This window comes from Carassius auratus, chromosome 47 (assembly GCF_003368295.1).
Source record: "Carassius auratus strain Wakin chromosome 47, ASM336829v1, whole genome shotgun sequence".
In the NCBI taxonomy this organism is placed as follows: domain Eukaryota; kingdom Metazoa; phylum Chordata; class Actinopteri; order Cypriniformes; family Cyprinidae; genus Carassius; species Carassius auratus.
This window is the reverse complement of record NC_039289.1, coordinates 2973384-2997171: the sequence shown is the minus strand read 5'-3', so window position 1 is coordinate 2997171 and position 23788 is coordinate 2973384.

Sequence of the window (23788 nt, the reverse complement as noted above, 5' to 3'; positions counted from 1 at the left end):
TTGCAAATATTAAGTGTGTTTTTCATAAATTAGTTAATTTACGCTAACTTTAGTGACTGGTGTCACGTGTATCTCTTTGTAGAATCTCCTGTGCAAAGATTAAGATACCAGAATTGAATTAAACACCTCCACTTGATTCACTATCCAGGTGGTTGTCAATAGCTACTCTGAAGGTTGTCATCACATATGCCAGTTGTTTTGGAACATCTGTAGTAAAAAATATTCACAGGTGGAAGAAGAGTGAGAGAGCCTTCGGCAACTGTCCATATTTCACTCAGGGAAAATTCTGTCATTTTTTTACGCACCCATGTCATTCCAATTCCTCTCTTTTTCTGTGGAACACAACATTAGACGTTCAGCAGAATTTTCATTCTGCTTGGTTCAATATAACGTGTATATAGAATTCCAAAAATGGAAATAAAAACAATATGAGAGAGGTTAAATAAGGACATAAATATACATACATATTAATTTTCTTTAAATATTTGCATTAAATTGATTAAAAGTGACAGTGAAGGCATTTCTAATGTTACAAAAGATTTGCATTTGCAAATAAATGCTGTTCATTTGAATTTCCTATTCTTCAAAAATTCCTGGGGAAAAAAGTTCCACAGTTTACACAAAAATATTAAGCAACACAACTGTTTCCAATACTGATAATAAGAAATTAGCAAAATTAAACAGCAAATCTGCATATTATAATAATTTCTGACACTGAAGACTGCAGTAATGGCTGATGAAAATTCAGCTTTGCCATCACAGGAATAAATTACATTTTAAACTATATTCCAGTCCAAAACAGACATTTAAAAATTGAATATTTTTGATAAAGCAAATACACCCTTGGTTCGCATAAGAGACTTCATAAAAGAAAAAGAAAAAAATCTTACCAACCTCAAACTTTTGAACTGAGTCTTCTTTTCTTCCTTCTCAGATTCAATTATATAAACCAAGTAACAGCTTTTATTATCTTTGTGGTTTGTTTGTCCATCTTTTTATGCTTTAATTTAGGCAACAGTTTGTTTTGCTTCTGTTATGAATAAAATGAGTGATGCAGCAAATGATTGATTTAAATTAATTCTTGAAACATTTTGCATGTGAACAGATATAAGTAAATGCATATTAAAATTATTGTAATATTTATTGTAGAACTCCTTGTCAGATCTTGCTTGTGACACCAGTGAAGTTTAAATAAAGCTAAAAACAGAGACCATGCTATCTTATATTTGTCATATAGTTGTATACAGAGCACTCATTTTATATAGACTCTCAAATTCTAAAGGTTTCAGGGTATTGCAAATAAGAATCCATGGAAATAAAACTTGCTTCATTTTAAATATAGCTTGATATTTATACAATCTTGAACCACATAGCTGAGGCTGCGATATCTGTTTGCTGACCTGAATGTCATATGGATACAGTCTAGAGCTCTAAAAATACATGTTTAAGAGGAACCGCTAATGCTAATGTAAACAGTGCACGGCGGTCCATGCAGGAAACAAAAGCAAACAAAAGAATTGTTTCAAAAAAAGCCGACTACGCAAATCAAAAGCCACATCGCAGTACCGCCACAGAAGCCAAAAAAACAAACCAAACACCCGAAAACACAGCTCTCCCTTAGTCTACAGCAATTTGTGGAAACTGGTACATCTCGCTATACGACAGAAGCCAGTGACCTGATTAGGACTGGATGAAAACAGTTTTAATTAGCGGTGAGCAGCGTCACCCCCTCGGAGAGTTGAGCTGAAATAAAGTGTCAACAACAGCAGGAAACTTTCAAAGAAAAACTCCAATATAGCATATGCGCTAGGGGAATTAGCCTGTAGCCGAGCTTGCAACTATCATACGACCATGCAAAATACAATTTAGCATTTAGAAGCTCAAACAAAGAGTGGATGGGCAAATACATCAAACTAAACGGGATATTTCTGAGGCTCTCCAGAGATGCTACGATGTACAGCGTTCAGACCACCACTAAACCTTAAGCCAAAAACAGTGTCTAATCATGACAACTCATGTTTGATACGGCTGGGTGATGTGATGCCTCAAAAACATGTCAGAAATGTAATAGCTTCGCAAGATGCGAAAATTAACTTTTCCGAGGTGTTAGCTACCGATTTGTTTATTTGTGTTAAGTAGGTTAATGACATCCCCGAAAAGTAATTTCCGCCAATTTTCTGCTGCGGACATGCAGCAAACGAACCAGAAAGATGCTTCTTTTTTTCTCCCTGAGAAGACGACACAATAGGGCCAGTTTGATCCAGCTCTATTTGGACGTAGATCACCATCAAAAGCGTCAATTCGCATTGATTTCTCATCTCAGGGGAATAATTTACAGCGAATAAAAACGACAGATATGAAAGAGCAACTTTCAGCCCTCTTTACAGAGAGGCTGCCTTCAAGTAATTTGCCATAAGATTAAAAGAATAGTTCACATAAATAAGAAAACTGTATCATTCACTCGCCCTTTTTTTCAACTGGATGCAGAAGAAAATGTTTTTTTGCACATTATTTGCATTTTTCACTATTGGCTGTTAATAGTATCCTTTTTTGCCAAGGTCCAAACTAGCCAAAAATATTTGTTTGTGTGCACTAGGATAGGTTAAATGCAGAGCAAAAATTCAGAGTATGGGACACTATATGGTTACTGTATTTTAACCATAGTAACTACAAATTAAGCATGGTTTTGCTACTCTAACCATTATACAAATGGTAATCAATACGCCAAAAACAAATTTGGTTTCTACTGTTACTATAAGAAAAGCCATGATAAATTTTCATAAGGATTTGTTAATAAAAATAATAAGGATTTGTTTGTGTACTATGCTAGGTGTTGTGCATCTGCAAATATGTTTAAATCTTCAGTTTACTGATGGAAGAAGTTAGTTTATTCATCAGAACATCTGGCTGTTTGGGCTGTTGATAAGGGGTAAAGGTTTTTAGCCTTGAATAATGAGTTAATGTGATTTAGCAAAGCAGCTTAGCATGGATTTGAGTCTTTTCTATTTTCATGATGCCAGAGTTGCATGTGTGTGTGTTCATAAGTCCAGAGGGCAGTTGTGAGTGGCATGAATTTAATCCAATTTCTCCATCTCCAGCACTCTGGAGCCAGGCGTAACTCACCCCAAAACGATCTCTTCCTGTCATGGGAGTTTATGCTAATGAGAAATTAGGACAGGTTGGGGGTGAGTAAAAATGTGGTAATTCCTTTATTGTTTCATTATTTGATCAATTGCCATTAGTATTCCCATGTTCTAAAATTTGCACCGTCCTCAGTCCCACTCCAGGGTCAAGGGGGCCATATATCCTCTTCTAAATGGGATAGCCAGAATTAGCGATAAAGCATTAGCATAGGCCACCATGAAAACTTCTTAGCTACTTTGTGAAAATGATTATAGGTTATTTCCAGCCTTTTTTTAAACATTCTCCAACTTACAGTATGAGAACTTTGATTCAAAATCATTGGCTGGAAATGAAAAGGTGCCTTGGCAAGAATGTATCTGGGTCATAGTTTACCCCATTTTATTTTTTCACCCAATTTATTTATAAATTGTATATATGAATATAAAAGTATTTATGGTCATTTTTAAATGAAAGCACAGTACAGTATAATGACTGAGGTATAATGCAGAAAATGTCTTTAATGACTCAAGTCTTCTGAGACTGTCGTCTTTACAAAAGCTGACTTCATACACTTAACATAAGGCGAAAAAAGAGACAAGGAAAGAGTTCTGTTTCATATTTTTGGCTCCCCTAAGGGTTTGAAGAAGTGGGCTAGAGGAGAGCCGCTCAGCCTTACGTCAGCTGGAAACAATAAACCAAACGGAGTCATCCATCATGAGTGTTTGATTCTGAAGACAGCACGTCAAATCCCATTGATCTCCAGGAGAACCTTCAGGATCGCTGACGGGTCTCTGACGATGCTCTGATGTGACAGAAATTCAGGTATACCTCTTTCTGGCAAACTTTTTATGACGTGACCCCAAAAGAAATGATGTAAAAGCCTTGTAAGAACTAATGATGATATCCGAAACCAAGTTTTGTTCTATTTAGTGTTCATCTAACCAGTTCATCTCCCTGACTCAGTGATTCAGTCTTGTCAACGGATGATGAATTATTTGCTTTGAAAAATTTGCTGAAAATGTATTCCCCCCTTAGGCCATCCAAGATATAGATGAGTTTGTTTCTTCATCAGAACAGACTTTAAGAATTTTTTACTTTTTTGTTTCACAGACGAAATGTTCATACAGGTTTTGAAAGACATTATGGTGAATAAATGATGACAGAATGTTCACTGTTGGGTGAAAAACAAATAAATAATTTATAAACTCCTTTGTTACAATAAAGTTTTGGGAGCACCATGGTCATTAAAAAAATAAATAAATAAATAAATAAATATATATATAGATATATATATATATATATCTATATATATATATATATATATATATATATATACACACTCCCAAGTGCATGGTTTGCAAGAAAAAGAAAAGAAAAATGTGCTTTATGTTGCTGACATTTTTTGCTTTTGATCCTTTATGGGATTTTCAAAATGTCATTTGAAATGGAAAGGTGTTGTGCAGTTTGAAAGAACAACAGTTGAGTTGCTGTTTCTCTCTCGGTCTTTTGAGGACACTGCATATACCTTCATAATGCAAAATTAAGCCAAGCTATTAAGGCTAAAACTCTCTAGGGTTTTGATGATTTTTTTATTTTTATTTTTTTTAATACTACGGTTTAAAACTACCACCATGTATGTGGCAGAATTCAAAGAAGAGTCTTTCTTTTCCATCTTGGAAATCACAGTTATTGAAAAGAAAGGTCAAGGGAAAAAATTTAATGTGCGCGTCAATGCAATGACTATGCTCTGCGTTTGTTCTACAGTTATACAGTAAGTCATCAAATTACATATGCTTTTACAGTTCGGTTCCAGCTCGGGGTTTTGTATTTTATTTTGTATATTTTGTAACCTTTTGTATACTATTATGAAAAGCAGAATTCCTAGTGTGTAACAATTCACAACCTTTGTGTAACCTCACCTTTAATGTCTTAAAAAATCCATCTATTAAGATTATGGAGTTAATAGATTCTTAGTAAACGAGTCTTACCTCGGGTTGCACAGGATTCTGAATGAATGATGTTGAATCGCAGTTATCTAATTGAGATATAATCACCTAAAGAGTCCCAGACATTTTTATATCTGCTCTGGAGTCATTAACGGCTGAGATTTGTAACACCTGCTTAGGAAAAGTGCTGTGTCAAGAAAAAAAGATTAAAGCCAAGAGTTCTTTATTTCTATGTGAGAAGATGTCTGCACACACACACACACACACACATGCTCACAAACGCACACCCTCGAGGCCCTGCCTATTATCTGTCCGAGTGTAAAATGTTCCTCAGAGCAATCGATGAAGATCAGGTCCAAGGAATTGATAACCTTATAAAGCCTGTAATGACTTTCCTTCCTCAGCAACGAGCAATAAAGTTTTTATTATGGATCTCTCCGCTCACTCCATGAGTCTCGGACAGTGAGGGATGTTAGAAATTAAAACTCAGAGAATGTGATTGTTTCACCGACTGTGGACACACAGATACAGTGGACGGAAAGTTCATTTCGCTGCTGAACTGAATCTCAAGGTTACCCTGAGCTCCCATGTTGTTTCTGTTAATGTGGTCTGGGAAAAAGCTTAAAGCTTTTCATTAGCAGTAAAACAGTAAGTCAAGGTCAGTTTGATTGGTTTATCATTTGAAGTATGTTATTTGAATGTAATCCTGACCAACAATTTGAGAGTTTTTTATCTTTATCTTATTCATGCAGGAGTTGCGTTTGAATGGTTCTCAAGAAAGATCAGGATAAAAGGAAAGAAAGGGATTGGAAAACATCACCACATGAAAAGATTTAGACATAAAAATCACAGTGGGATATACTTTATTTACCATAATCTGACATATGACAATGGGATAATAAAAAATAAAAAATAAAGTTTGTAATAGGACTTGCTAAAGTGTAAAAAGTTATTAGATTTTGATTAAAAGATTGCAAAATATTTCTTTGGAATAATGCACAACATGAAACTGTTCAAAATATGGCAAGCGCATGCATTAAGAAAGTAAATACTGTCGGGAACATCGCTGAATCAATGTGAAATCCCGCTGACAAATTTATATTGATAAAATATAATGAAATAGAGTGTGAACCCAGAAAAAGCCAGTTAACAGATTTGATGTCAGTTGTCGGTCAGGCACAGTTGTAGTCGGCATGTAATTGGCACTGGAGTGAATGAATGTTGGAGTGTGGGAGCTGTTTTCAGATTGTCCTCTGTCAAGGTTATGAGACTTGAGGCAAATGAGCTGACATTCTTCATTCTGGGTTTGAATAAATGCAGCAAGACCTGTCATTCAATCTGGACAAGAAATATCACAGATCTCTTTAACATAGTTCCTCTGAGAAATCACATTATGTAGAGGACAAATTGAGAGTTTTGGTGACTTAGTCTTCTCAGATTTGTCTAGAGAATATTACCCCAGTCTACAAGGGACCAAAAACATTTCAACAGTCAGAACCTGAAACTATGGGCCAGGATTATGTTAGAGACTTGGGATTTTTTGACTTGGATTAGTGAGCAAAAAGATCTAATAGTCAGAACAACCATCAATTAGTCATTTAGCATTCTGACCAATTTTGCAGTGGCAAGTACCACAAACACTGTCCTGGGGAAACTTTTGAGATAAACCTTATACCTAATGTACACTTGTTTCTGACACTGAAAAATTGTTGAATAAATTTATTTTTCTTTTGTTTTCTTTGCAATGTCCTTAGTTATCTTTGTGGGACTTGGAAAGTTTAACTGCATTGCTGTCTATGCAGGGTGAGAAAAATCTTGGATTTCATCAAAAACATCTTAATTTTGTTTCTGAAGATGAACATAGGTTTGGAATGACATGAGGGTAATTAATAACAGAATTTTCATTTGCTATACCTTAAAAAATATATAAAAATATTAAGCAGCATAACTGTTTTCAACATTGATAATAATAAGAAATCAGCAAATCAGCATATTAGAATTATTTCTGAAGTATCATGTGACACTGAAGACTGGAGAAATGATGCTGAAATTCAGGTAGAAATACATTTGAAAATATATTCAAATAAAAGTTATTTAAAATTGTAAGAATATTGGTGGACATAAGAGACTTTCTGAGATTTTATCATAAAACATAAAAATCTTACCAAACCTACATGAAACATTGTTGGGGAGTTAATACAATTTTGAAGGAACAACATCTGAGCAATAAAGTTTAATATATACTCAAATATTGGGAAATAGTAGCAGAAATTCTCAATCAGACCGTTTTCATTAGACAGTTCGTGAAGGAATTACCTTATTACTGGGATGTTCATGTGCCCCATAACCAATAACTTCCCTCATGGAAATCATGGCTCTTTTCACATTAGGCTGAAATTTATTTAGTCTATCCAAATATGTCTGAATCCATCCCAGTCAGAAATGAGCCATACATGACATAAATGAGAAGCAACGGACTTCATTTTGAGCCAGTCTGTAGCGAGCACATGCTTTTCTGATAGAGCAAATCCATTTCAATTCTATTGAAAGTTTCAAAAGAATAGATATGTGTTAATTTCATACTCCACTCGAGAGCTCAAAGTAATCTGGGCTTAGCGAGTCCCTCTCATGAGAAGCACGAGAGGGAGGGCGAAGAGGATAGAAACTGTTCAAACAAAGTGAAGTGGATGAGACATTAAATTAGAAATGTTCTGTTTGGAGGCCTGGAAGATTCCAACTGACGTGAGTGTGCAAAGGGCTTTACATAATTGTGAAACAAAAGGTGAAAGACTGGCACGGTTTTAGCTAGTTGTTTCACTCCGGAATCCAAGTTGGCTGCCATAATGAAGATGTCCTCCGTAACATTGTACGGCCTTGTAAAAGAGAGAGAACATTGTAAAAAAGAAGAGGCTAAGCGGCCACCACTTGAAAAGCCATTTCAGCTTTGATATGTTACGGCCATACGTTCTGTAGGATAAGCAGTTCCTTTCGCAAATTGCACAACAGAGAGAAAGTACTTCCAGAGGACTTTGTTCAGTGGAGCGTAGCCGCTAGGGCACTAGATTATGAAATTTAATATTTTTGGCGGCTGTTCAAAGAGAATAACACAAGAAAAGACGGATGCTAGTCTGCAACTGCCAGGCACAGTCCTCAGTACTCTTCTGAATGTCACAGAGAATGAGTATGCACCGTGCAGTGGACAAAGTATGGTGTTTTCGTCCATGTGTGATCACTAGTTACTATGAAGTGGTCAACATTTGGTTGCTAAGCATGGCCCAAAAAAAAACAGAAACCAGCCTGAGTTGGTTGGCTGGTTTTAGTTGGACTTCCAGCCTGGTCTTAGCTGGTTTAGTAGGCTGGCTTTAAAGAGTTTGACAACTTTTTTTGTTTGTTTGTTTGTGTTGTTTGATTGTTTTCCAGCAGGGAGATGTTTATATTAATTTATGATACATGGGCTAAGAACAATTATTAATGGTTATTTTATTTCTTGCCATATTAGAACTTTTAGAAAATTGCTTTACCATGTACTCTTAATCATTAAAGTATGTTAATGTGTAAAGTTACATAATTAGACACTTAGACCATTAAGGAAACACCCACTTCTAGAAATCCAGACCTCGGTTTAATGTCTTATCTGAAGGACGGTTCTTTTTAACAGTACAGCATCCCTGTCACCAGAGGTGTCAAGTAACGAAGTACAAATACTTCGTTACTGTACTTAAGTAGAAATTTGGGGTATCTATACTTTACTTGAGTAATTATTTTTCAGCCGACTTTTTACTTCTACTCCTTACATTTTCACGCAAGTATCTGTACTTTCTACTCCTTACATTTAAAAAAATAGCTTCGTTACTGCTATTTCATACCGGATTGTTATCATTCAGAGAGAGAGAAAGAAAAAAACCCTATCCAGATAAATCGCGCCATCAGGATGGAGTGAATTTGATTGTGGTTGGATGAGAAGTATACACATATACCATTCCGACACCCTATTGGTCCATACGCGATTCATCACACTTGCACATGACACAAGTCACATCACACTGCATAGACAGTTTTGGGTTCGTTTATCAAAAAAATATATTTCTTAAAAGTAGGTTGGAACCAGTAGTATCCGATCGCCTCAGAGTCAGTCCGCTTAAATTTCAAATGAAACCGGCGTCAGTCCGGTCTCCTCCCGTCTTTCAGCACGCTCTTCAATCCGCCGACCACGGTGGAGCAGCGCGAGCTCAAACAGAGACAGAGGACACAAGGTGTGTGTTTACCGATAGATTGTTAGAATATCTGTATCTGTGAAGTTCTTTGTCATAAATACAGTTTACAAAAGGTCACGATCAGTCGGTTTCTCATCTAGTGTAAAGTTTTCGCTTGTGACCGCTAATCACGAAACAGCTGTTTCCTTACACTTATTTAAATATACTTCATTTAATCATACGTACATACACTACTGTGCAAAAGTCTTAGGCAGTATTTTCACTTAAAAGAATGGTGTTCGGTCAGTTATTTATATATTTTGCTGTAGAGTGTCACTGTCAGTATAAAATATCAGTTTACAATTCCAAACATTAATTTTGCCATCGTCAAACTGCTTGTGCATTCAAAATCGCACTAGATTATTATTAAAATTAATGGCAAACTACTGTCCTACTGACACATTGCAGCAAAAGATATAAATAACTGGCTTAAAACCCTTTTTTGGGGTGAAAACACTATTCTTTCTTTTCCATAAGACTTTTGCACAGTACTGTATTTTAAAAACGAGATTGTTGCTACTTTATAAAGAATGAGCATACAGTCATTCACAGAACTGATTTAAGACAGTGACAGACAGCACTCATCTTAACTAAATATCAGAGTGAGTGACAGAGATACAGTAGAAACATTATGTGTACTTTTGTATTAAATAATGACCCAGATTGTGAAATACATTTATTAGCCTTAGATTAAGGGAAGCACAACTTGGGAAATGAGAGCATCCAAGGTGAAAGCTATGGATTTATTTTAAATATTTGTAATGTTCTTTAATGTTATCCATAGTTTTTTTTGTAGTTCTTTTTTTTTTTTTTTAAGTATCGGTTCAGGCACGTTGAGGCGCCAGTACCATTTTAAAAGTATTGAAAAGGCACTGGACCTACTTAAAAGTTATTATTTATTTCTCACTACTGGCTCATTTGCCAAATGGGTGCTTTCTCTTCGTCCTCCACAAATTAAGCTACTGTAGGTAGTTGGGTAGTGAGACGTTTTAATAAATTATCGTTTGCGATTAATGACGCAAATGACAATGTTGTGATATCTAGGCTATAGAGCATCACAGTCCCACCCACAGCTGGTGCCGGAACTAAAAATTCAATGCAATTTCTGCATTGACATTTGGGGTATAAGCCATTAAAACATAACCATATATGGTAGACTTAAAACCAGCTACGGCTGTACTAAGCAACAGTATATGCTCATATAAACGTAAAAAGATCATGGGGGCACTAACCTTGTTTTGATCTAAATGCCTTTTATTCGCTATGTCTTGGCTAAGTACTTAATTACCCACAATCCTGAACAATCCCACAGTGATGCATCTGATTGGTGGAGCTCGTATAACCGTCTGGTTAAACCCCTCGAAGGTCTGTGAAGACTGAAGATCATTAATAAAAAAATAAAATAAAAACCTGTATTGCGTTTTTGCACGGTAGACTTGTCAGTGCAATCATGATCTCCTTGGCTGCCATTGAGAGTTTTGCAGGGAGGTTGGTAACTTTAGTTAGCATTATCGTCCACTTTAGCTAGGCTACTGTAGCCTCCATATGAAATGAGTCATATCAAGCATTTTATAATGCCACTGTCAAAACAATATTTAGCCTAGACATACCTTTTTGTGCATTTACTGAACATTTGTGTAATGGCAACGACATGTGTTGACAACTGAGCAGTGATTGCAGTCAGATACAAAGCACTGCACCATTGCTGACGTTATCGTTAACCACTTTCACACACGCACACAATATAAAATACACGATGATAAAATAAAAATCAATACACAATACATATATAAAACACTATTTATTTACACGATTAATACTGAAAGAACTGCTATTACTGCACATTCACTATATAAAATAAAATTCACTGGAGGAAAAAGTTCGCGCGAGCGGCCGTCATCAGATTTGGATGTCGCTCAAAAGGCTCGTTGCCTCGTTCGCAGTTGTGGCTTCAGTCGAATTCAATGGGGCGCGGTGGTTTATGGGATGAGTAGTTCCTGCGCTCGAAATGAAAATATGTACACAGTCTTGTACCTTTGACTTTTTTTGGATTTTGTCTTAATTTTTTCACTTGAAATGATATGTTATATGCTTATGAGTTCAGCCGTAGCTGGTTATCCTCACACATGCTCTAAAACTCTTTAGATACAGATTTTTCCGAAAATGAATGGGAGAAATGAATGGGAAATTTACTTCCGGCACCAGAGCTCTCTTGGGCTGTGGGTGGGACTGTGAAGCTCTATATCAACTTTGTAACTCGTTACCCTCCGAACACTGGACATAGCAGACGTATGTACCGAATACAAGAAGCTATCAATCAAGAAGGTATCAGGATTATGAGTTATTTTTCATTTTTAGTTTTTGAATAATCACTTAGATTAATCATTCATTTTGACAGCACTATAATGTTTATTGTAAATAGTCAACCACACAAGAGTAATTGTTTTTAGCCTGCACCAATGTTCTTGTCCATTGCCCTCACAGAGTCCTGCAGCTAAGCTTGGATGTACATTTACATTCCATTCAAGGTTATTGATGACATGCCTCTGAAGTTTGACTTTTTGCACCATAACAATACTTATTGGCAACTAGTCATCATATCTCTAGCTCTTTAATGTATTTGCATTGTACTAAAATGAGTTCATTTTCAATGGGCATATATGTGGCTGAAACAGGTAGCCTAGTGCCTCCCAAATTTTTCAACATGAACATTTTAATATAACATTATAGTCATTATGGCCTTTAGAAATTTTTTTTTTTTTGAGGAGGTGGGGTAGTGCACAATAGGCCCTTGTGGCACGGCCCAAGCTTTTGTTCTTAATGGCATTTTTTTTCCTTACATTACTTTTACTTTTATACTTTAAGTAGTTTTTTAAACCAGTACTTTTACACTTTTACTTGAGTAAAAAGCTTGAGTTGATACTTCAACTTCTACAAAAGTCTTTTTAAACCCTAGTATCTATACTTCTACTTGAGTAATGAATGCCAATACTTTTGACACCACTGCCTGTCACTACACTGGGGCGTTAGGACCCATACAGACCACAGGGTGAGCACCCCCTGCTGGACTCAATAACACCTCTTCCAGCAGCAACCTAGTTTTTCCAGGAGGTCTCCCATCCAGGTGCTGACCAGGCTCAGCCCTGCTTAGCTTCAGTGGATGACTAGTCTTGGGCTGCAGGGCAATATGGCGGCTATGTCTTGATAATAATAAAAGCACAGCAACGTTAAGTTAAAACTACTTTAAGGTAAAGTAAAAGAATGAACACAAGAAAGACCATGTAGATAAATGAGCCGGGAGTTTTAATGAATACCTTTGTTGTTCTTTTGAAATTTAAAGTAGGCCCCATCCCTCGTTCCTCAACTTGATGAAGAAAACAGCCTACCATGCTCAGAGCAGAGGCGGAGCAATCCGTCTTCATCGTACCACAGTGGAACGTATTCCTCTACGGGGGAAAGTAACTGCTAATTGCAGTTAAACTTTTTTGCTAAAGTATCGTCTTGGCAAACAATCAGTCGTTTTGCAACAGACAGTGGAGACAAATCAAGGAAAACTCAACCTACATGAAAGAATTAATCATTCAAACATCAGCCCTGTGCGCAGAGGGCATTGTCTTTCTGTGATGAATGCTCGACTTGAGGTAAGAGGTGAATAAGTCTCAAAAGGTTTCATCTTTTTGGATTTGTTTCTGAATGGAAAACTTGACAACTTTTGAACTGCGTACATTCTCATCCATATTGCAGGTCGTTCTTACCAAGATCTGCTTACTTAAACAGGTAGTGGCTATCAGATATTTAAAGTGACTATCCACAGTTCTCTGACAATATTACAGGTAACTAACTACTTTGATTTGACTTGGACACATAAAACAAATAATGGAACAGTATATAAATACTTTCATTTTTGTTTGTTTTGTTTTGTTTTTGAGTGCTTGGGTATCAGAGTATGTATTGTTGAGCAAGCGTACTCCACACTGCAGTTGATCAAATCGCACCTTCAAGGTCACTGTAAAAGCACAGTCTCTCTCTTTCCATTTTATCTGGAGCATTTTTCAGTTGTGCTCTGTTTTCTCAATGAGATAACGTGCCGTTTCCCCTAGCTGTCTCAGCAGCTTTAAATGCATGACTACCCATTCCAGTCTCCCTATAGGGGAACAGAATGAGTCTACTTTACTTCAGTGGGGTCTGCCGCAGGTCGGCGAGCCTCTCCAGGGGACAGCGTGTTTAAACATGCCACATCCAACAAGCCTCAGCTTGAGAGCAGATTTCACAAATCATCATATCAGTTAAAAGCAAAAAATATGCGTGAACATGATACAATGTCATTTTTCAGTGCGCAAAGAGTGACAGATATATCTAGAAGGCATACATACACTGACTCTCATGAATCAAATGTGTTTTTACTTTCTCTTTATTTTATCAAAATGATATTAAATTATTATTAAGATAGATAGATAGATAGATAGAGTACATACTGTACATACACACATACTGTACATATATACACTGAATATGCATACAAGCCAAGTCAGAAAGTCAACTTTCTAAAGCGCTTTATATAACTGTTTCACAGCAGTTTCACAATAGTATCAAATTCTCAAAAACTGATCTGCAGTCTAAACAAGCAAAAGACACACAAGAGTAATGTTTACATTTTTTCACATCTGTGTTTAGGTTGGTGTGTACGGCTAATTATTTTACGCTTGTGCGTAAAGTTACTATGTAAAAATACCACTTTTAGAAGAGATAAAATAGTTTTGAATTAAGTGTTAAGATATGTGTAATGCTTTGCATGTTGTGTGTGTGTTGTGAATAGAGTTTTGAGAAATGGAGCTATAGTTAAAAAAAAAAAAACATTAAATCAAAATTGTTGAATCCATATAGGGGGTTTTAAACCATTCGTAATAAATTTTATTGATTTTTCACATAGAAAATATGTGTGGGTGGCATTTGAGTGCTAATGCACCTGAGCACTTGGAACAGGATGCATGATAAAAAATAATCGTGTGTGGAGCCAGCAATGCTAATCAATACACTTCCATGCTTGCCTGCTAACATTAGCTTGAAAGGCTAAAGTGGTAGATCTTTGAGATTAAATTAATTGTGTTGGCTGGGACTTGCTTTGCCTTTGCTTGCATTTGTGTAATTAAACAGACAGGTAGTCCCAGTTTAATTATTTAGTTCTGTTGTTGGAGTTTAACTTTGTTCTTGGCTATTTGTTCATTTATGTGTGTAGCCTATATGTGTGCATGCACATGTTGCTATTTTCTCCTCATTATCTCAAAGTCTCTCACAACCGCTTTGCCATTTTTGTTTTTGTAAATGGAGAGAAAACACAGTGCCTGATCAGGCTATCAGTGCTGCTACGAGCTTGAGTAAGCTAACATAATGAATGATCAAAGAAACAAGCTAACTTGCTAATGCAGGAGCGGTAGGCTGTACGTGGTTCATTGCAAGGATAGCACATACAAATAGTAAATCTTCAGTTGTTCAAGATACTTCAAGGTGATGTGTGTCTTGATTTTAAAATACTTTCTCCTATTCCAACTTAATATACAGAGACTGCTGGCCGTCATTGAGACTCTTCTGTGCTGTTTGTTGCTAATTGACATTTTTGGTGACTGGAAGTGATGTGAGGGAATAAGAACCGAAGGGGGGTGGGGGGGTCTGAATCTTTCCAATGAATCGTTTAAGCCAGTTTCCAAAACTGGTCTGAACAATAAGAGTTGGTCTTGAGTCAAAAATGGACTCGAGAATCCGAAAACACCTTCCTTTAAATGTCTAATTCACAAGACTTGACTGGTGGGATGAACAGCTAGTTACTTTATTAGCCAGTTAAATAAAACACACCGGAAATATGTTAATGAGTTGACTGTATGACATTTTCAAGATAGATACATAAAAAAAAACATTTGTCTATATAATATAATTAAAATGTGAAAAAGGCAAAAGATTATTACTTTAGTATTGGTTAATGTATATACGAATAATATTTATGCCCACAATGACTTTGTTTTTTTTTTAAATAAGCAGGGCCCAGTTCCCCAAAACGTTCTTATCGCTAAGTAGTTCTTAACCTATTCTTTAACAGCTCTCTTAACCTTATGGCACGATTCCCGACACATTCGTCGGGAGATCTATAAATCTATAAATGGGTAAGCATGGTGGTGTCCAGTAAGCGACCAACTATGGCAGCCATCCAACGTGTCCTGGTATTGAATCAAATACGGAGCCGAACGGATGCCAGGGATTAAATCCTGGTGGATGGCACACTCATCCCTATCGCCAATCCATCAGTGATTGATCAGGCGTAGGCTACTTATCGCGAAAATGATACGCGGCCATAAACGTGCAGGTAAATGGACCACAGGGGTGTGATCTCCGCCCTGGTGGCAATGTCCAGCAAAACTTCAAGTTCCTCTGACGAGAGGCTTGGTGCCCTTTTTACGTTCTTCCCCAGCATATTTTGTATCTAACTCTCTCTCTCTCTGTTCATTGTAGATAGGTTGCTTTTTATTGAAAACATAAACCAATTGCAGTCAATACCGCATTAAACAGAAGTAACTGCAGCTGCTTGTCAATCAATTCTGATTGTAAAGTACCTTACCATTAATATAAAAGTGTATTATATAATTTTTAGAAGTCGTTAAAACCCATGTCAAGAAGCGGCACAAGTGGCACAACGGGATAAGGAGGGTGGATGATTAGTGGATGGTTCGACTAACCGTCACAACATATCGTGTGAACATATTACTGACCAGTTGATAATTTAATTTATAGTCTATATTCTACTAATAACTTAAAATATGTTCAAATAAATGTTACTGTAATAATTTGAGGAATGTTTCATTTGCATAGAACGTGTTGTCTTTCTTAACGATGTATTGCACCTTCGCGTGAAGTGGAAAATCGATTCCTGAGCAATCGATGCCAACTAATTCAGCACCTTCACTTTGGACAGCGCTCTTGTAATGTCGGACGTAAGAGGCAGCGTGCTAAGAAGCTTCCTAAGGGAACTTCGGGGAACACACTTAGGAACATAAACAACTTTGGTAAGATATATCTTTCGAGGTCTTCTTAGCGCGCTAAGAGTGAGCATTATCGGGAGACCGGGCCCAGAATTATAAAAATGTTTCAAACAAATAAATTGTTGTGATTGCATTTGGTGCAGGGCAAACACTCTGTTGACTCTTTTTTCAGCAAGAACACAAATTATAGTTCCCTAATTCATTCGCACAGTCCCCTAACAGAATTTAAGGCAACAGAATGACCCAATTTAGCAGGGATACTCCCATGAGCATGATATATTGTTGCTGCTACATTTCTGTGGGTCATCTTATTATGGATTCTTATCACCATGTGAAGTTTCCATGCGCAGTATGTGAGAGTGAGATAAGGCTGAGGTTTAAAACCATTTTAGGCCCAGACATTGTGATAAAAAATTATAACCTCTCTTCTTATCTTTCAAGTGCAAGAGAGGAATCATCTAATGTAGAGGTAAGTATTTGTAAAAAAAAAAAAAAAAACACTAAAGAGTACTGCTTTGTTATTAGCTGAGCTGTTGGGCTGCTTTGCTGTCATTGGTTCACTCATTCCATGCTTCACTCTGATTGGCTCACAGGTAGCCAGGCTCATAGCGACGACTGTTGGGGATTACCGGAAAGCTGCCAGACCCACTGTTTACATTTCCGAGATGCCCTCAGGTTTCTGTTTACATCAGAAGCTAGGAATCCCTGCAGTTATGTGTCTTTTTCTTTTTATGTGGCTCGCTGGCTTATATAGAGGTATTTAGCAACATGAAGTTAAATTACAGCTAAGAGCAGCAGGGAAAGGAAGGGATACGTTTCTCCTGTCCCACCTTATGGTGAGTGACACTTCATATTAGCACATAATGAGGAGTGTGATCATCGGATGATGGGGTCAAAAAAACGATTTAAGGCTTTAATGACTATAAGGAGGGGATATAGCTATGCTCAGTTTAAGGGGGGGGGGGATATACTATTTATAATTGCAAAAAAATGAAGGAAACTAGCATACATATACATACAACAATGTAGTTAACTTGTGTCCTTCTCTAAAATTCCAGTAATATTTTGTGGATTTTCCAGAATTTGATATTATTTGGGCCCGATTTTAATGATCTTAGCGCATTGTTAAAGTGCATTCAGGGCGTGTCCGGATCCACTTTTGCTAATTTAACGACAGGAAAACTGTCGGCGTGCCCGGGCACATGGTCTAAACTGGTTGTCCCTATTCTCTTAATGAGTAATGGGTGTTTTTGGGCGCAGCGTGCAATAAACCAATCAGAGTCTCATCTCCCATCCCTTTTAAGCCACTTGTGCTCGGCCCATGGCGGGATCGCTATTTACATGGGAGAATGTAATTTTTTTTTTAATTAATTGTGTTTAATGAAAAGCTTTCAATATGCTTCATTGTTTCTCCAGCTTTCAAAATATGCCAGTGGTGGCTGTCTATTATGACTTAATATTTTAACTTCACATCAAACCAAAATGATGTTCAAAGCCCATTTTACCATGTAAATGTGGCTTAATTCCAGGCAAAACAGGATTTTCGAAATGAACAAATATAAGGCTAGACTTTCCAACTGTTGAAAATTGTTTAGATGGTGAAAAGTGTCTCTATATGACAAGTGATTGTAGGGGGAGGGCTAAAAATTAAGGGGGATTGATGACGTATTTTAGAGGCAATGCAAGTTATTCCATTTTAATGGAGGATTACGAAGACAAATATTTCCATCTTTGGTATAATGTGCTTCGTTCACATTAAGACTAAGAATATGTGTTGAGAGAATAAATTGAGCCAATTTCAAGTTGACTTTTAAGCTCTAGTAATATCTTTTCTTGCTTAACTTTTCATAGTTAGCTTCCGTTCTCGCTTGAATGATTTCCTTTCTACTTTTATAGACACCCACAAGACTCAAAAGGCACAAGTGGAAAGAACAAAACAGAGATGGAGAGCGTGCACTAAGATCTATCCAAGTAATCATTCATAATGTGTATTTTTTAGGTGTAACTCACACAGTGTCTCTGTGTCTCTTTTGCATTTGTTGTGGCTTCAGCAATCATCTCCGAGGAGGTGAGTAATGGCCACAGCGGGGTAAGAGGAAGGCATCAGATATTCAACACATCGAGTCATCTCTCCTCTGCTGTCTGTACCTCAGGAGGATCCACAGACTTCAAGAAGACATTTGCCTTGCAGATAAAGATGTGCCCCTAAAAAAGCAATACAAGAGAGATGCTTTGAAGATGAAGGCGCCCAATCTTCATCGTATTATTGGAAAAAGTAAACAGAGATCGTAAATGGCATGTTTCTGTCCACATTTGAAGCTTATTTTGGCCAAGTATTTGCGAACATTGGGTCACAACGTGTTTGTCAGCCGTCACCTGTAGGAAATTAATTGTTAAAACTTGTTCACACAGGAAGTATCCTCACAGCAGAGGGTATTAAACTTGCCCGTCCACTCCTATTTGTAGTGATGAACTTTGGGGCCGATAACTCGCAACCCAAGTGTCCAATTACGAAGTAGACTGCGGGGCCACTTTAGATTTAATTAAAGGCAAGAAAACTAATATTACTTGTCACCGCAACTGACGGAACACGATCATGGCGAGGCTTACTGCTCGTTAGCGGATTGGGGCAGAAAATTGCACCTCAATGATGTACTGTTATCATCATCCTGACAGACCATCATTGAACATTATGCAAAATGTATTCATACGCTGAAAGTGAGAAGATAGGGAAGGAAAGAGAGAACTGGTTGAAAGAAAATAACATATAGTACATGATTTTTAGTTTGAGGTGATGTTACAAAATAACTTCATAAAGCTCATTAATATTTATTAGGTTATTTTTAAATCAAAATCAAAAGTGTATTTAAAAAATGAAAAAATATATAAAACAAATTTTAGGTGGGATTAATAATTATAAATCATGAATAGTTATAGAAGAAAAAAGTTTTTTATATATATAGATTGACAGCACTATAATTATTACAAGTACCTTTTTTTAAACAGAAAATTGAATTCATATTAAAATACATTTAATTAAAAATTAAATCACTTTATAAGTGATTTTCTTTTTTATTATTGTGCATTTAAGTGTGGCACCAGGTTTGATGTCATTGATTTTTAATTAATAACATCCAAAATGTTATGGTCTTTTTAGGATGTGACAGTTGTGGTCCTTGGAAATATCAAAATATTCTTTAAAATATCATTTTATGTTCAATAGTAAAATTACAACAAAAATAATTTGAAATGACATCAAGGTGAATACATGATGTCGCTTTTCAGTTTTGCATGAACTATTCCTCTAATTAAACGGAAAATGATAGAATATAGAATATAAAAAATATGCTTTTATTTATTTATTTATTTTTTTATGTCATGATGTACCCTGGACATGTTTTCATGAGGCTCATAAAAACCTTAATTGGTTCCAGTCAGTCATGACTGAGTGTACTTCCTGTTTAAAAAGTAACAAATCAAAGACAACAAAATATTTTTCTACTCATTATTTTTCGACCTGCGTTGATCCATTAAATGTCAATTATGATCATCTATTTTTCATAACATAAAAAACCATGAGTCAGGGATTACAAGAAGGGCAAAAAGAGCAAGAGAGTGCCGACTACATGGCCTCTAAAGACTGCAGAGGTGTATTATAAGCCGTGTCCCTCGCCACAGCTTTAATTGGCTCAGTTTCTCTCTTGTGTCAGATATCACAATACCATGAATTAAAGGCTGCTTTATTACCACCCGCATCTCCACCACACGAGCTCTCCTTGACTAATTGAAAAGTGGTGGAACAAGGAAAGCAATTTACTCACCTAGAAATTACTTTTCATGATAACAATGCCATTTTTCAAAGCCAGGCGCTCCCGTCCACAGTCGCACTTCTTAAGAGGGAACCATTATTTGTGTCCGAGGGAAGAGAAAAACCTATTTGCATTCCATTACAAGTCCAATTGGCACCCGGCAATGAGGAAAAGTATGGCGAGAAGAAAATGAGAGATATATATTTCACACCATCCTGGGAAAATCCTGCCCTTTGTGCTTAAGTCGTGCTAATGCGGTGTTATTGGGGGGAGGGGAGGGGGCTTTATAATACATTTTTTATGTATAATATTTTTGCTCGATTATGTACATCATGCTACTTGAAGGGGAATGGCAGGATCTTGAAAACCAGATTCAAATCAACATTGCCTGAATACATACTACAGTTAATTTAGACGTTTTTCAATAACTGTAAAACTGTAAAATTACTCACATCACTTTACACAAATTGCAACTGTTGCTATAGTTCATTGTTAATGTTAAACATGTTTTAAAACATGACTTTCTTTCTGTTCCTTCATTGGATGGAAAGCAGCAAGGACATTGTGTTTAGACATATCATTTCAATGCAATGTATTGTAGTGCATATCCTTTTTCATTACATATCCCTTCAAAGCAACTTTACAGTAAATAGTACTTTAATGCCTCCAGTAACCAGGCAAAATGTAACTGTGACACAGTTTTGTTTCCCAGCAGACTAATAAAAACCTGTGCACCTGGACTCCCGGACAATGCATAGCAGTCGGGCAATCTGTTTTGGCTTGTGATTTTTACAAATGTGTTTACGTTTTGTGTGCAATACACATTAGACTGCGGGCCGTGTCTCAGGTTATAAGACACAGGATGAAGAACTGTTAAAACCTTCTCATTTGGGCAGCGCTACAAGGAAAAAAATATGAATTCAAGGTGTAAAACTTTTACTGTCTTAATCCAAATCTACATGTCAAACATTGTATTTTAGGTCTGGAGAAGTCTATAGTCAATTTAATATAAGGTTTAAAAAAAACGAATTTTTATCGTATTTCAGTCATCACAATCGAATCTTTGTGTCATTAAGATCAGACAGGTCAGGGAGTAAAATAAATTAATTCATGAATATATTAGTCTATTTGAGCTCATTAGAGTGATGAGATGCTAATTTATGATGAGTGAAGGTTTATTTATAGCCCAAGAGTTGTGTAAGCACATCTCTTTAGACTTCTAAGTGAAAGATAGGGATCTTATATCATCTCTGTGCAAGTAATAAGTATCTGATTGTCTGGAGCAAAACTTTGGATAGATGGCCCATTCTGGCACTTAAAGCTTAAGGGCCCTGCTGTGAAACTGTTTGCTTAGAGAACTCTGGTTTAATACCTCTAACACGAGAGGAGTTGTATCAATCCAACGTGGACTCAAGAGGGAAATAAAGAAAATAACTGGCTTTTGGTTTCCAAACAAGAAGCAAAACTTCAGCTGAGCAAGCCAAATCCAACCTTTCCTAGATCTCATGGGACAGTCACCTATAAACTATTATAGCCAGAAGTTTATTCTCAACCCAAAGACATGAAGTTTTTGAAAATACCATCTTGTCAGTCCCACTTTTTCTGTACATTTCAGGCTCGATAACGTCATAAAAGTGTGACTGACTGCACTGCACTTTTCAACAGAAGGAAGAAGTGATTCAAAGGTCACTAGAGGTTGAGTGAGTACATGTGCATTTCCCCTTGGTGTTCCCCACGGTATCGCTACACAAATATTGAACTTTAATAGATTTTCTAGGTTTCTGGGTCTTGAAACAAACTAAAACTTTAGCACTCTATGGGAGGTCACGTTTCAAGGAATGGCCTTCATGTTTTCTTAAGTTGCTCAAGGATCTTGTGTAACCCCTCCAGTCCTAACCACTTCGCCTCGTGCTTGTTCTGAGTGGGACTCGAACCCATGTCACCGGCTTGGGAAGCAGGCATGCAAACTAGAACACTACAGACCACAGCCTCTATCGCCATTCGCTAGTGCACCTTTTGAGATTAGGGGAGTGAGGTTTACATGTGCAGCTCTTACCAGATGGCCTCCGTTACATTTACAAGTACAACGTAATTTGTACTCCCACTGGCTCCCACTCTCATTTTTCCCATTGTTTGCCAGGTTGTGTGTGCAAGTCAGTTGACTTTGCCAAACCACACTATGAAACCGTTAGGTTGAGAAGGTTTCAGTGACACATAAGTCTATGAAATAAAAAAGTGTTGCCGCTGAGGTGACCTTTTACAAGATTGCCTCCAAAACAATTTCTACTATCACCCCATTGGTCATGTTTGAGGTGTGGCAGTGTTGATTGAAGTCTAAGGACCTACTGCAGTCTCTTTATCATCAAATGTAACTAACCCTGTTCCTGGAGGACTACCATACTTCAGAGTTTAGCTACAACCCTAATGAAATACAGTAATGATGTTCAGGTCTACTTGAAAAGATTTAGATGAAACAAATAATATAAAGTGGTTCCCCAAGGATCTGTGTTGAGCCATAGGTGGTTGTGTGTTTTTTCTGGAATAGAAAATCACTTGTGCAGTGTTGTAGTCGAGACCAGCTCATTCGAGTCCGAGTCCAGATCAAGTCCAGAGAGGGTCGAGTCCGAGTCAAGACCGAGTTCAGATAGGGTCGAGTCCGAGTCAAAACCGAGTTCAGAAAGGGTCGAGTCCGAGTCAAGGCTGAGACCAGAGAGATTGGGTCTGAGACAAGACCTAAAGAAATCTTCAAGAGTATGTCAAATGTTTGGTGGAAACAATAAAAGTTAAAAGGGCCACATAGTATGTGGTGTAAAGGTAATTTTATTAGTATTATGAAGTGTTACTTGTCAATATTAAGTGCTCATTTTCACATAACATCGTTGTACCACTATACACATCCATATAACCTTTCTAGTACACATAATATTACTGTACGACTCTATATTGTAATTCTACATAACACTTCTAGTATAAGTAACATTACTGTACCACTATACCTGTAAATGTTCAACTGTAACAGCTTTTACATAACTTTTAACCTTGAAGCTTAACTAATGACTGCTAATATCCTTACAATGTATTGGATTATGTGCACTTTAGATGTTGTGAAGATTACAGATGGGCATAATTACTTTTCAAAAAAATAAGTGAGGAGACCATCCAGCTACCCAACCAAGCACGATGTGGTCTCATGATCAATCCACCCCGACTAAAAACACTCTACTGGTGCAGAGGAAGCGGGGACTGACAACAGTTACCATTTTATCACTTTCTGTAACAGCAACGGATAATCTAATGCTAATTTCCCTGGATGGTGCGTTTTAATGCAGGGTAAAATACACACTAGTCGAAGTTTTTTGAGTTACGGAGGCAGGAGGGTAACTTAATGCCGGTGACCAGAAACGTGGTGGCTGCTTCGCGTTTTCTGTGTCTTTACACACCAGAAGCGTGCCTTACGCGGCGCTTGGCGCGCTGCTGCGGCTGTAGGTGACATAGAGGGAGGCCGCCAAAAAACCAGGCTCTTTATTTTTTTTATTACAATATCAAATTTATTTTTTTATTTTTTTTACACACCTACTGATAAGACACCGTCAACAGTATTGACGGCAAAATAGAGTATGTTTGACAGG